Genomic DNA, 12,824 nt, shown 5'->3' with positions numbered 1-12,824 from the left:
ACTCCAATTGAACTGAGAAAATTTAGTGTGTAACAAAGAAAGAAAGCAAAAAAGAAAGAGGGAGAGAGAAAGGAGAAAAGAAATAACGCATGCACTAAATTACAACCTGCACTTTTTGTTCTGTTAAAAAAAAGAAAACTAAAATTACTAAATATAACATTCCTTAAAAAAGTATAGTGGTCTATGATTTTCGTGACGCATCTTATAAGGTCTTCAACTTGGTAGAGTTTCTGTTGAAGCATTATTGAATATCATGCATCATTTTTGGAAAATGATGTGACCAGTCAGAAAATAGAGCCTTGCAGCTTTAAATGTATGTTTATATAATGTCGGCGAAATTATTATTTTGCTAACGTACAGACTGTGTCGGCTATCGTATAGGGGAGAATGTCTTACGTCTTATACATTACATAAGCTGTCTTTTAAACTTCCAAAATCGCCGTGCCAAGACACTTCTACACGTCGCGATGAAGTCAAGCAAGTGGTGAAGGAAGTTTGCGAGGTGAAGGATACAGGTTATTGTAAGGCGTGTCGTTTGGTCGAGCGAGTAACTTGGACACAATCAAATTGAATAAGCAAAAAAAAAGTAAAGCAGGATGTATCGACCATCGCAAAGAAAGAAAGAAAAGGAGGGGGCGGATGGCCGTCGCTGGTTGGATATATAGATATCTATATATACACTACATGTAGTGAAGCAGCCGAGCATGTCTCTGTCACGCACACGTCGCATTCGCAAGCCCGTCCTTCCTGCGGCTACTGCGTTCGTCCTCAGTTTTAAAATGGAAATTGACAATATATATGCGGATTCGTCGCGTGACACCTCCGAATTTGTCCGTATCTGGCCCTCTCTCTAAAGTACTAAGTGACAGCATTGCCGATGTGCACTTGCACGGAACAGCTATGCAGTTATTTATTCTTCGGTCTACAGAATCAGCTAGTCAATATCGTGATAAAATGAGCAAAAAAGAAAGAGAGAGAGAGAGCGAGAGAAAGAAAATGCCACACATTGTCTAATGCACCGTACATATCGATGTTCGAAATTTCGACTCCCGTTTCCGTTCTCAATTCAAACAGAATATCGAATCGCGGTCTACTACTACTTTTATTCTATCTAAGATCCAGAATTTCCTCTTGTCACGATTCTTTTTATGTTGCGTGCAGTGAGCTCGTCACTTCGGCACGTCGAAACGTCACGCCTTTATATTAAACGTCAGTCATGATTCGCGGCGTTTGATTCGGTAGATTGGATATGCGGCGAAAACGAGACGTGAAGGTGCGCACTTCGCATTACCCGTCCATTACACTTCGTAATGTGCCTCGCTGCTCGCGGCTGTAAGGGGAAAAAAATTCCAGCCCGTCCGAGAATAAATTATTTACTTCGTTTCGACCAATCGGCACATTTATTAGCCTTACGAAACAAGAGACGACGGTTTCCCGATCTATATTTCGGACCTAAAAAAAAAAAAAATCTGCAGACGACCCTAATCCTTCAAGTACTTTTTTTTTTTTTTGGTAGCGGTACCCGCAAGTCGACTATCGTGTGCCATGGCGTATTCATGGAAGCAAAGTTTGCGATTGGGCTAGTTGGTAATCCGTCTTCAAGGGTTCATTGAAAAAAAAAAAAAAAACGTACATTTATATATCTCAGCATACCGCATGACGTGAGGGCGCGCAAAAAATCGCGTAACCATCGTCAACAGGTTAAGCAGAAAACCCTTATCGGACATGACGAAAAACATGATAAACAAATGCACAGAAAAAAAAGCAACGACAAAAAGCATATTAAAGGTGTGGACCGTGGTTTATGCTGCCAAAAAAAGCCAGCTCTTTTGGGATCAAGGCAGCCGAGGGCTTGCTGACACAGTTACCCTTGACAATAAATCAGCGATTGTCAGTGGAAGTCAGTGCTTGCCTCTGTTCCCTTTCTTGTACCTTGTCCGTTCGGCGCTGGTTGTTGAAGTATTCCTTGGATTGACATTGTGCTCAGCGCGCTGCCTAAGCAGATCACAGAGGCCGCGTAGAAAGAAGCGCGTAGTTGAGATCTGCTCCGCCAGGTGCCGCAACGATTCCAGCTCACCATAATCTTTCACTGAACTGAATCAGTTAAATTTCATCAATTATCGTGACAGTTAACTGGTCCTCGTTGTAAGTGCTCCGATATCATATATGTATCCAACATGACTCTTAACTTAAACTAGAACCGTTGATTTTTTATTTTTTAGAATACTTTTTCTGCGCGTTTCTGGAAGAGAGCACTAAGCAGACGCGATGAAAGGCAATACAAAAGAAATAAAGACATCGAGTTATGGCAGGACGCGACATCTGCTTGTGCTTAACTTATCTTCCTATTTATAGTAACTCTGCTGGGATTGCAAAAGCGTGAAAACACGATCTTAACTAAACCTCAAAAAGAAGAAAACGACAGGTTACTTCTGTAATTGACCGATCGACTCTCCTGTTGGGTTGTTAATGCGTTAATCGCGATCAATGGTTCCAATAGGCAACGATCAGTGAGGAGACAAGAGACAAGCAACACCCAAATGAAATTATTAACTCGACGTCTAATTAGTGAATTATGCGGCCATCAAGGATAATTTTTCGTTTAGGCAGATTCGTTCACCGATTATAGTATATATAGAAAAAATTTGATGAAACTAGCCTTCCGCGGCGCGGCCGTTCAAGCTTAACAATTTGCTGCGCTACGAGCATCAACCGACTCATTAATAATCTCTCCAGTATCGTAAAGTGGCTGTGGAATTTTTACCGTGTCATTTTAAACTTACTCGTTAACCTCGCCTGTATCAACGGATAGCTTTCAAATAGCTCGCATAGAAACGACACAAAACAGAGATTAGGTCATTACACAAGCTTGTTATTAGTAAATACGAGCCGTTTCTTCTTAGTAATTTTTCTTCTACCTAGCAGTAGATTAGTGGTAACTAAGCGCGCACGTTATGGTAATGAGCTCGTGACAGAAAGGACGAAAGCTGCAAGGCTCAAGCCTACTTTAGTATTTGTAGATCAACGATGGCATGTTTCGAAAAAGGCTGCCACGTTGAGCCGCTAATGCAGACTTTGCCAATACACTGATGAGAAATCGAATATGTTATGTGGTATGTGGAGAGAGAATATTTCTGTTCCAGGTAACATATTCACACATATATACCAAGGACCTGTATATACTACGTCTGCCAATCGGTAGCGACGTTAATGAGAACGCATTATCAGCCCACCATAATCCAATAGAAGCCACATACTAGCCCAACTTTGTATGGTGCTAGAGACAGTTTTATAAGTATAGGAGACGCGAAGTGGCCGTTCGCAAACCTCATTTATACCTCTACTTTCAGTTTTGTTCTGTACACGGTCTCTTGCAATAGCCTGTCTAACGCAAAATGCACAGTTCCGTTTTAGACGTTATGCGCGTAGAATAATGAACATTATTAACTAATCAGTTTAAGATGTGCTCATTACTGGAGTTAACGTACACGGCCGAAGTCCATAGCCGCCATGTTGAAAAGAGAAAATCACGCCAGACCTAAAAGAATTTCGCAACTGCCCGCGGTATATCCAAATCGCCGACAAAAAAAAAAAATTGAACTAATGATAACATTGCACCGGCAAACGGAGAAAAACAAACAAAAAGACAGCTAATATCGGGACATTTTTTCCCGCTCGCTGTGTAATCCGAGTATTGAGAGCGAACAGCTCGAGTACGGAAGAATTACGAGAAAAAGCATAACCGCTTCAGAAGAGTACTCATCTCGCTGCGGCAGCGAAGATCATAGTGACGCAACATATCTTGGCCTACGCTAACTCTCGTAATTATTAGGCGGATGGCAGATATATTTTCATTACGAATTTTAACGGCAAATAGGATTACAATGAGTAAACAGTACAAACATTAATAACAGTAAGCCCATAGTTTTATTATCTCACTACGATGGCACGCGCTCGTGCTAGAGGTAAACAAGAATAGCAAGTCTGCTGCTGCGCGGGACTCTTGACAAAGTGGAGGCCGTGTGCAGAAAGCAACACATGAGAAAGAGCAAATGAAAAGTGTGTGTGGGGGTAGGGGAGGGGGGGTTGATTCAAAGAATACCTCTTCCATTTAATCCGTTTGGTGCGTCAAGCATAATACGTGTGGCTTCATCAAAGCCGATAGGTCGGCCCATGCTTAACGTAATCCCCGTTATACTTCGCGTTATAGTCAAAAGGAATCGACTACTAACCATACTCAAAAGATCGAGAGAACACCCGCCATGAAAACATTTCTCTTAATTTTTCAAATGTGCTCTTCTATACACCGGAGACGTATGTGCTGCGGTTGCGGCCGGCGTCGGTTTGCAGAAAAACTGAAATCCAGAGTTGGGCCAAAACTCGCTTGCAGCAATCATAAAACATGCACGATTTAGCCGTACGATTTCTCGCGTTTTTTTTTTTTTTCGACGCGTCCGCAATGCGCGTTTAAGCGGATGCATCCCACGACTGTGTTGCAAAGAAGCGTTTAAACGCCTCGTAAAGCCTCCGCAGTTTTGTCGTAAAACTCACACCTCCCTCTCTTTCCCCTCACCAAGCTTAGCGGAGGAGGCATTGCGCTTTAACTCGTCTGACTTGCTAATATCACCATTCTCGTTCTTTTTGCGGGCGATGGAGCGTGGAAAGCATCGTTATGCTTTCGTAAGCAATACTCGTAACATCGCAAAACAAAAACCTTGACTCCTATATTACAGTTGTTCTTTGTTTTCGCCTCAAACTTAACCTGACCTAACGAGAACAAGAGGAAGCAAGATGACCCCGACTCGGACATGTGCGCTCAGTTCATGTTTGGTATAGTTCCCAGCCAATTTAAACTTTTTTCACTACATGTTCTACGAACGTTACTGCGCCGCTTAGTTGCGGCGAAGGGTTACGATGACACGTAGCGGGACTTCCAGCCAGTAGTGTGCGTGCGTACACAGCCTCGCTAACTACCACGAAATGGTGACTTCTGCGACTCGGGAAAGATCACGCAACGTAAAGTTTTTCGTACTCGCTGTCCAGCAGTATAGATCAATTTGTACTTTAAGGAGAGGCCAGCTATCTCGAAAGGAAGCCTTATGTACAGATATGTCCTTGTGGAATCATTATTGATCTTCGTAGTTGTCTCTCGTCTCATGAAAAAGACAAAAAAAAAAAAAAGACGGGACAGTTGTTTTTGTTGAGGCGCGCAAAGTTCACTGCAAAATAGGATGTAACAGGCAGGAACATTTGTTCGGTGTGACCTTTCCAGGAACCATTCATTTCTGTGTATTAAGTGGGTTTGCGTGCGCTTTCGGCACTAATGCATTATTGTTGATTCTCCTCTCTTATCAGCGCTTGCAGCCTTCGCATCGTGCGCGTCTATCAATAACAAACAACTACAGCCTTAGTCCATGCCACGAGCTGCTTAGACATATACATTATATGGATGGATAAATAAGCAATAAAGAAATGTCATGGGCTTTTCCTTTAGGGAGTGTGCTTATTTTGTGACTGCAACCGTATGTCTTCCTCCCCTACCTTATGCATATTGTATGGTGTTGTAACTGAGGCCTCTACGGATGTTCAGTTGCATTTATCGATGACGTCGGGCGCTTGATGGATTATTAAGTGTATACCATGGAGTTCATGAACGTAAACAACCTACGAAGACAGCCTATAACACAGTACAAATATAAAAATAGAAAACACAACGAGCACGTCGAACGCATACAGCCCTCTCTGAAAGTTTTCACGCCATTTAGATATGAACCAGAGACTATGAGCCCTAATTCCGCAGTGGTATTCTTCAGAGTACGCAGTGGTACAAGAACTTCAGAGTGCGTGATGCCACCTCGTTCGGAACATTCGAGCCTTATCGCTGGTGGCCGTGTTAGTTCGAGAATAAGTTCAGCTGTTCGCGTACGCTTGCGCGCTCAAGCCTGACAGATGATCCAAAAATAATCTCGAATGTTCCCAGACATTCTGTCGCGGTTTGCGCAAGGCAGCAGCTACACGTGCAATGGGGCGCTAACATAAAACATAGAAAGAAAGGAGCGTGTGTGGCAATATCTATTCAAGCGCCTAAGATATCACGGCTTAGTAGTGTCACCGGTGCATTAAATGACCTGAACACTGTTAAAAGAAACTGCACGGTGCTCGTATGCAATATCGCATTTTCGCGTGTCTTAAACCCTTCCAATCCAGACGCGAAATTCTGCCCGCCTTATTTTATCAACCACGGGGTCTATTGTACAAAAGTCGACAAAAGTCAGAGTGCGCCGGTTGGATACACAAAGCTCGAGAGCCGGCACCAGTCGTGTTCACCGACTATCGAGCCCAATCCAATCAGAGTACTCTGAAATAGACTGTCCGCTTAATAGGTCTAACACAATGCCGCCTCTCTATCGGAATTGCTGGAATCCTCAAAATCATTGGGGTCAGTCACGCTCACCTTCAGGGAGAGGCGTGTCAGTGGGACCGGATGACTCGCGACTTTTCTCCCACTTTTATAATGGCAGGGTCATTCTATTTAACTTGCAGCAAGGGCCGCCCGGGTGGTTTCGTAATCAACAACCGACGTCCTAAACCCCACTGGACCGCCAAACAGATTTGCCGCACCCTCTCCCGCTAGTCAGCCTCAAAGGGGCTCCGAGCGTTCGGTGAGTTGAGCATCAGCTGGCTCAGTCCCATACGTACGAACTGGCAGCGCTGCCGCAACGGCCACGGTCGACGGCCAGCGCACCTTGTCCATCCCTTGGGACAAGAACAGCAGCTACGCCCTCGCACAAACTACGGCGCTATAGAATTGCTTTCGCTGGTTCACTATAGAACGATAAAAGTAACGAGATTAAGCGTGCCACTCTCCGTATATATCGCCGGCAGCTCTAGTTTGGACTCCGTTCCTGGCCAATTAGAGAATTCGCTCTTGCATAACGCCTCCGGCGGCACAGAACCTCGCGAAATCCGGCGTCGTTTCTGTGAATAGGATTGCTGAACCGAAGAAGCCCGGGGGAGGCGGGCTTTCCAGTTTAATTAAGACTTGCTCCTGCTGTAGGCGTGCGCCGGTGGAGCGTGTTTGAAGTAAACTCGCCAGCGGCAAGAAGAGCGTCGCGCTCAAGCTGTTGCGAAAGGTACGGTGATACCTTCGGTGTGGCACGCCGCTTCTGAGCTTCTTCTTCTTTTTTGTCCTCTTACGTACACATTCCGTTTGATTACACGGACCTTTCTTGTGCACACATCTGCGAAGGAAAAAGAACACTCGGGCTGTTTCTTGTTTTCCGTATCCCGTAGCAGGCCGTCGTATACAGCGTGTTATGTCTCGACTTGGGGGTGTACGAATAATTCGAAAATCTAATGACAACGTGTTCTATTCAATTTGGCCTTCGTATCGAATTAGCGCTGTTCGTAGATGGGCATACTTTTTCGAACAGAAGTTCAACAGAGCGATGAATTGAACTCGTTGGTGGTTGTCCATATGCAATTTGTTCGAGCAATTCGTAATTATTTAAAATGTCAGCTGCGCCTCACAAAACACAAGGCTTGAGCAAAGTAACAATAAATTTCATCTACGCGGGCATGCAAAATAGCGTAGAAATAAAACGTAGGCGCTTATATTTAGAGCAGCCGGCTACACGTCGCTGGGAAAGCCAGACTCTACTGGCACGCCGATCATCCACGCTTTCAGGAGCATTGTACTTGTTCCTGATGCTCCGTTGATGCCTTTCATGCTAAAATTGTGAATAGCCGGATGTGAATACAAGATTTGGCATTAACTGTAAAAACGGCTTTTCGATGTTCCGAAAGTATGGGAAAAATATTCAATTCGTCTCTGACACTGTTATATTCAATTCGGTCCAAAAAATTGATGTTTGCGCTCCCCTACATAACGCTTCGCTCTCAGTAGAAGCTGCAGCGCTTGTCACGAAGGAATGGCAATGGGTAGCGTCTTGAGGAACAGGGGTTCCATAAAATCGATATATTATAATCGGAGCTTAACACTGTGTAGTTCCAGATCATAGGGGCAGTTAATTAAGCGCAATAATTATTGGTCTGTGACAGCGTAGAAGCGCTAATTTGAGTAGAATATAGATTATGCCGCTTTCTACGCACCTATACATGGTCAAACTTAACGACATCATCAATCAGCTTCATAAATTTTCTTCGACGCGAATAAAATTGTGGCGACACTCTCTGAAAACAAAAATTCGTCCGGAACGTTGTGCAGGACTCTTCCTCGAGCTGAAATGGAAGGCCGACTTGGATTTTTCGCAGCTGATTTCTGGGGAAGAAAGGATGGGTCGGTTGACTTGCAGCAGGAAACCTTACGTGGGGAGTGAGCATTAAAGCTTCATGCTTGGTTCATCGGCAGGGCTTTATAACTGCTCTAACAAACACGGACAAAACACGTCCAAACTTCTATTTTCTCTATTCCGTGTTTGTAAACGCAGTTAAAAAGTCATGCTTGAGTGCTAAGTCTGGCTTCGCAGCTTTCACTTTTCGCCAATTAATTAGCCTGATGGTACTGGTCAGATAAAGTGCCGATGACGTATACAGTCTACGCTCATCGCCTGAAAGGTGGGCGTGACGTCATCATGTTAATCAGAGAATTTGTCCTGGAAGATTTTCTAGCTCGTTTTGGCAAGAAGGCAGTGAACACGCGCTGAATCGATTCTAGAAAAAAAAAGTTTGTTTTTTCATTCTTTTAGTGGAATAGCGATATGTGAAGGGGTTTACTAAACAACTAGGAAACTTTGTTTTAGCCTACACTCCTTATTTCTCACGCTACGCAGCCAAGTTTAAGTTAAACATCTGTATAGCGAAGTGACAGTCTTTTCAGTCACCTTGCTTTATTAAAAAAAAAAAAATACGCCTCTACGTTCACGTGTTCACAGCAGTTGACTGTATAAACGAGCAACAATGTTATACATAAACATTTTAATGATAAGCTGGAGATCTTTGCCTGGCTGTTCGCCTGACATGCTACTCCAGGTGCTGGGTGACGATTATGATATATACAGTGATAAACGCATAACACATACAGCCACACAAGTTTACAAAGTTTCCTTGCTTGTGAGGAACTTGAATTCACATAAAACTACGGATCTTTCACCATTCTTCTGGTCGACACGAGAGAAAACAAATCAAGATAATGAGGAGATTTTAAAAAAGTGTGCATTTAGTGGTAGCATATTTTGAAAGAACTCACCGGAAGATGTGCAGACAATCACAAGAAGGAGAGAAGCCAGCGACGTTTTGGGGCACTTCAGAATGCGTAGTAGTATACGTCCGGAAATGCAGGAAAGATAATCCGAGGAACGGAACGGAGCCGCTGCAGAAAGAACCGGAGACAGGAAGAAGAGGCGGCGAACCCGTGGGAAAAAGGCCGACGCACGGAGTCGTGGACAAGTACGCGTGATCCGGGCAGCGGACGGAAACACAACGGCCCGTCCCGTTGCCAACAGGTCCCCACCTCAGGGTAAGTGCATGAGTCGGCAGCGGCGGGGGAATCCTTCTCCCGGCGTTTCAAACAGCGGACACCACTGGCTGAGGTCACTGTCGACAAGCACGACAAGCCGGCAACAACATCCTTCGTCGAAGAAACAAACACAAACGAGATGCGCCGATCACGCGCGCGCGCAGCGCGGTCGGGCTACGACTGTCGGACGACCCAGTCAGGACGAAAACGCCGCGCTCGACGACGGTACCTAGTACACGGCTTCTCCGGCTGCGGACCACATCCACAGAGCTGCGCTGACCGGGGCGCACTGAATCCCGGCTTCCATTGAGCAGACGCTCAGCGCATGCGCGTGGCAAGGGGGTCTGAAAAGAAGGAGGAAGAGAGAAGGCTGAGCGAGGAGGAGAGAAGAGAGGTTCAGCTGCGCATACACCCTCGCGAGCGCGCAGCGCGCGCGCGCGCCAGCGCGCGTGGCGCTCGCATCCTCCTCTCCCTCGCACCGTCGGCGGCGCGGCGGCGCGGCGGCACTTTTGTCCTGCGACCGGATCACCGCTTTTTCTCGCGCACATTTTTTTTATCACTGCACGACGCCCGGGATCCGCTAAATCTCTTCTCTGCCGCACCTCCCCGATGCCCCCCCCCCCCTTTTCCTCCTGGTTTCCTTCTTTTGTTGTTTCTCCCATCTGCACCAGTCGAACGCCCCCCGTAGACGTTCTACGCTCTCGCTCTCGCTCTCTCTCTCTCCCTTTCCTTCGCCCTACTTTGTTCGTTCTTTCATTCTTCGCGGTGGATGACATCCGCCAACCGTCCTGAGTGCGAAGCCCCCCTGTTGCCCCGAGGCCCAACGTTGAAACGCCCGCGGCGCGGCTTGACGAGACCTGTTGGTGAATCGCGTGCCGCGTTTTAATTTTCTTTTCTTCTTCGGCCTATATGGGAAAGTTGTTTCCTTGCGAGACTAGCTCGAAGCCAGGGATTTGCACACACACAAACAACCCCCCTAACACCGCCCCAGGAGGATCCCAACGTCTCCTACCCCACCCCACCCCCGCCTTACTCCCAAAATTTAAGTTCCGGGTAAATCCCTGCTCGAAGCCAGGAATTAAGTTCATGAATCATCATTTTGATAAAAACGTGCATGCAGAATAGTACCCGCATGTCAGTCTGCCAGACGTTCTAAACTCTCAGTGCATCATTTACACGGGAACAGCTGATTGATCCACCAATAGCCACATCAGTAATTCCTCAAGCATAGTCCGGTCACTCAAAGTGTTGTTTGAGATTTATTAAAGAATACGGTAGTTTGCAAGAAAGTACGTACTGGCCTGCACAAACAAGAGGAGGTGATCCTGCAGGAGTATTGCTGTCTCAGTAAGAAGCATGTTAGTAATGACGATAGTGCTTCTGTGTGACTCAGTCAGGATGCGGCTGGCTGATGCCCGTAACGTTCATGTCTGAATGCACTCATACGGTGCTTTTCCACAGGGACCGATTTCTTCTGGAAAAGCAGCTCTTGATTTCCTCCACATCGACCGAGACGCTATAGCGGACACTGCAGCTCGCTGTGAGCACTGCTATATTCCTCACGCCGCGCATAGGGGTGCATCGATATGCGCCAGGCCGCAGGTGGGTAAAGACATCCGCACGCATCGGTCAACACGAGTCAGAAAAGCTCGGAAACAACGGGTAGCCCTTAGAGTTGCTTGCCACTGCATCTGCAAATAATAATAAAAATGCCTGGTAAATGCGCGAAGATAGACGATCAATGTAGTCAGGGAGTATCCGTGGGACCAACCTGAAGTTTTCTTTGGCAGACGGCGTCGTAAAGTAGCCAATTTGGCGCAAAGTAGCCACCTATGGCAACCCTGTTGACAGCGGACAGCAGAGGCAAGCCAATTCGACATACTATCATATACACCGTCTACACTCTCCATTTTTGCCTCCTTTTATCTCCCTTACTCAGCGCTATTTGAAGGATAGCGGACCGTGCGCACGCTTATTTGACCGTCTTACTGGTCGTGTCCTTTACCGTCATCTCGCTCTCTCTGATCTCTGGCAAGGGAATTCCTCAACTGTACGGTCTGCAACGTAAAACACCGAAAAGCTCTAGAAGCGAGGCTTCATTCCTCTGCAGAAGCGCAGAAGATGGTTTGACGTTACTGCTGTATGCTGCATGGGTTGGTTCGTTCCCTTCCCCATGTTCCTTCCCTTATTTCATTCCCTTTCGCACCTTTCTATTCGCGTTTCCTCTTCCCCCAGATAGCCAACCAAACATGTCTCTGGTTAACCTCCCTGCCTTCTGCCTTTTCGCTTCCTTCGTTCCAAATGATATGTTTATTAATGTACATGGAAGATTATACGCGCGCCGAATGCACGTAGAAGTGGGAATAAGTAATCTCTATATGCTGACCGACAGAGTATAGTGCCAGTAAGAGCACCTCTGTTCTGTGTAACGATGAGTGGGCGCTCAGCAGGATAGAAACTCGTAAATGTATAGCTATATATGTGTCGTTCTTCGCTGTGCATACTCCCGATGTCGCCATTCCTCCCTCGACAAACATCGCGCGCCTCATTCTTCACCGCAAGATCACCACGTGGACATTGCGCATCCGCCTGATGTTTTCATTTCGAAATAGCTCGCGAGCAGTTACAAAAGCTTCACGGGCACAAAGGTCCGACGTCCGTGGCGAACAAACATGAACGTTGCGTACATTATATAGGCTGCATACGCGTTATGACAGTAAATACGATAGTATGCATTTGTTGTGAGTTTTTCGCCATGCGCATCGAGGAGGAGGCGGAAGAAAAGAAAGAACGGAACGGAGGTCAACCAGACGCGCGTCCGGTTTGCTACCCTGCACAGGAATGAAGGGGTCAAAAGAAACAAAAAAGAGGGTAGAAGGTACTACAAGAGTAATTGTGCGCCTCTCCATTACACGCCTACAAGCGATTGCCTTAACCCGGTAGATTTTAAGAACAGCGTTAATGCCCACGTCGCTTTGTTGGCCTATGACGCGTATAGGGCCACGATCCGAGAATCTTCTCTTGCGAAAGCGGTCTGTTGTCCAGTTTGTTCAACGCAGCGCGAAGAACGTTGCGCTCGCTCACAAAGCGATCATAGAAACAAATTATACGTTCTATCGTTTCGTCACTGTTGCCCGAGTCAACATATGGCGATGCCATTCATTCCTATGCGAAAAGAGCATGCACCATGTGCATCGAATTTTGCGTGGAATTTTTATTGTGAAAGCACGGTGACAAGCATTCCGCATGCATCTGTGCACTAGCTGCAGTGTTCGGGTGAAGCCCCCCACTAAACTCTAATAATGGCGAAAGCACGCCTTATCTTTTATCTACGTTGATTTGAGTA

The 12,824-nt window shown here is 46.1% G+C and overlaps 1 protein-coding gene across 1 annotated transcript in view; it reads right to left on the bottom strand.

Annotated features, from left to right (window-relative positions):
- Positions 1-9,745, bottom strand: part of LOC119382849 (leucine-rich repeat-containing protein 24) — a 266,364-nt gene extending 256,619 nt beyond the window's left edge. Inside the window, exon 1 of the mRNA XM_037650727.2 lies at positions 9,209-9,745. The gene's annotated coding sequence lies outside the window, so the exon portion shown is untranslated. The remainder of the gene's footprint in view (positions 1-9,208) is intronic.
- Positions 9,746-12,824: the final 3,079 nt, after the last annotated feature.

The sequence above is a fragment of the Rhipicephalus sanguineus genome, chromosome 2 (genome assembly GCF_013339695.2).
Source record: "Rhipicephalus sanguineus isolate Rsan-2018 chromosome 2, BIME_Rsan_1.4, whole genome shotgun sequence".
Taxonomy (NCBI): domain Eukaryota; kingdom Metazoa; phylum Arthropoda; class Arachnida; order Ixodida; family Ixodidae; genus Rhipicephalus; species Rhipicephalus sanguineus.
The sequence above is the reverse complement of the archived record's forward strand: the minus strand, read 5'-3'. Positions and strand labels throughout refer to the sequence as shown.